This window comes from Mauremys mutica, unplaced genomic scaffold (genome assembly GCF_020497125.1).
Source record: "Mauremys mutica isolate MM-2020 ecotype Southern unplaced genomic scaffold, ASM2049712v1 Super-Scaffold_100033, whole genome shotgun sequence".
Lineage (NCBI taxonomy): Eukaryota > Metazoa > Chordata > Testudines > Geoemydidae > Mauremys > Mauremys mutica.
The window spans coordinates 5,484,023-5,486,215 of NW_025423255.1; the positions used below are offsets into that span (position 1 = coordinate 5,484,023).

General features: G+C 53.0%; 1 non-coding gene across 1 annotated transcript; it reads left to right on the plus strand.

The window, feature by feature from the left end:
- Window positions 1–803: 803 nt before the first annotated feature.
- TRNAG-UCC lies at window positions 804–875 on the plus strand. Its single transcript has one exon. It is a non-coding gene; the product is annotated as a tRNA-Gly (tRNA).
- The last annotated feature ends 1,318 nt before the right edge of the window (window positions 876–2,193 follow it).

Sequence of the window (2,193 nt, forward strand, 5' to 3'; positions counted from 1 at the left end):
GGCTGTCGGTGGTTATGTGTGTCTGTGCTTCACCACTTTGGCTGCTCTGTGAAAAGCTGATGGTTCAAACAGAAGCTGGTGGGTTTTTGTTTTGTTTTAAGCAATTAGAGTCTAGTACATTTTAACAGGCAGAAAATGTCCTATTCTGGTCTAGCCCCATTTGACTCCTTCTGTCCATCTTCTTCCTTCCCCCTCAGTGTCTTTCCTTCCCCATTGGGGACATGCAGAGATGAACCCCAGTCAGTCTGTGTCACAGAGAGTCTGTATCGCCTAAGGAATGTGGGTGAAGGATTCCAGCTGAATTAACGCCACTCACCTGGGTTAGAAACATTTGTTTCTTTTGAGCAGATAGTGGGAAATGGGACATTAATTCAGACCCAGGAGGCAAGGCAGAGGCTTCATGATCTTGATCTCCAGGAAGGGAGAGAGTATCCCCAGGAAGGAACAGAGCTTCCTTTAGACTCAAGCTGGGTCTCCTGGAAGTTGGAAAAGACCCTTGGTCACTGAGGATCTCATGGGATCGTGCTGCTCCAGAGGCTCGAGAGTCTTGGGTGCGGGGAGGGTGTCACTGCACAGTCTGAAATGGAAGGGAGGACCCTGGAAGGGATGGGGAGGAACAGAAAATGGAGGGGAATGAAATAGAATAAATGCCTCTTCTCTCTCCCCTCCCTGACCCAGCAAGAAATGTTATCAGTGGGGAAACTCCCCACGATGAACGGCAGAGACCACAGAGACATTTGCCTCATGCTGAGAAGTAAGGTGACCAGACACCAAGTATGAAAAATCAGAGACTTTCACCAGATGCATTGGTGGTATAGTGGTGAGCATAGCTGCCTTCCAAGCAGTTGACCTGGGTTCAATTCCCAGCCAATGCAATGATGTGATGATTCCTCCACTGGGAATTGGTTTAATTTCAGTCACATTGTATCAGTTTACCAATGGAATGAGAGAATCAGTGTCCCAAATCCCAACAGGTCATTAAACACCCAGTGGAGGAAGAAAGGGGTGGGACTATATAATGAGCAGTTGGAGTCATCCTGGTATTACAATGCTTGGTTCATTTTTTTTTTTAAATTTCCTTTACTTCCCTCTCCCTTTTAGACTCAGAGCCTTTAAGGTCAGAAGGGACCAGTGTGATCATCTACTCTGACCTGCTGCACCTTGCAGGCCAAAAGACCCACCCACCCACTCCTGTAATAGACCCGGGAGGGGAGGCAGCTCCGTGCTCTGCCCCTACCCCAGGCAGCACATGGAGGCCTCTGCTCCCCTCCCCCCACAACGGGTGTGCAGAGATGTGCCAGCAGCACTAAGGTGGCTCCATGCCCACTCTGCCTCCGTCCCTCCGTGCCGCTCCCAGAAGTGGCTGGCATCTCCCAGCATCCCCTGGGGGTGGGGGGAGTGTCTCCACATGCTGCCCCTACCCCGAGCACCATCTCTGCAGCTCCCATTGGCCAGGAACTGTAGCCAATGGGAGCTCTGGGGGCAGCACCTGCAGACAGCAGCATATGGAGATCCCCTGGCCCCACTCATCTAGGAGCTGCTGCCAGAGGGTTGTGTGTACCGGTCACTTTGGGAGCTGCACCACCCCTCCTGCACCCCACCCCCACCCCCAGCGCAGAGCCCACACCCAAATTTCCTCCCAGTACTTTGCTTGTCTTCCTTTCACCAGAACCATCCTTCTTCTCCTGGGCTGCAAGTAGCCATCCCTGGGAAGCCAAGAGGCAGGCACAGGATTCTGCAAGGTAAGTGTCCCACAGCGCCGCGATGGACGGTGCGATGGAGGTAAGTCTTCCCGAGGCGCGATGGAATGTAACACAGCGAACCACTGGCCAGGCGGTCCAGGCGAAGGGCATTCACTGGAGGTACAAGCTTGTGAGTGACTCCTGAGCACAGGGCCCCTTCCCCTTTTAAGGACCTGCTCCTCATGGCCTGTGACTAGAGATGACTTGGCTGCATCTGGTGGGTCACACTCCACCTTGGGCAGTGTCCATGCTCTGGGTGTGTGAGTGCTGCCTAATGAGAGTCCCAGGCACCTTGTCTATCTAGGAGCTCTTCTGATCTTCCAGGTGTTCAACCAGCCCAATCTTCCCACAAGCATTGCAGGAGGGAGCGGGAGGGGGAAAGCCACTTCACAGGCATTCAGAGAGGGAGAGGAGACAAAAATGGGAATGGGGGAAGTATAACAGACCTATT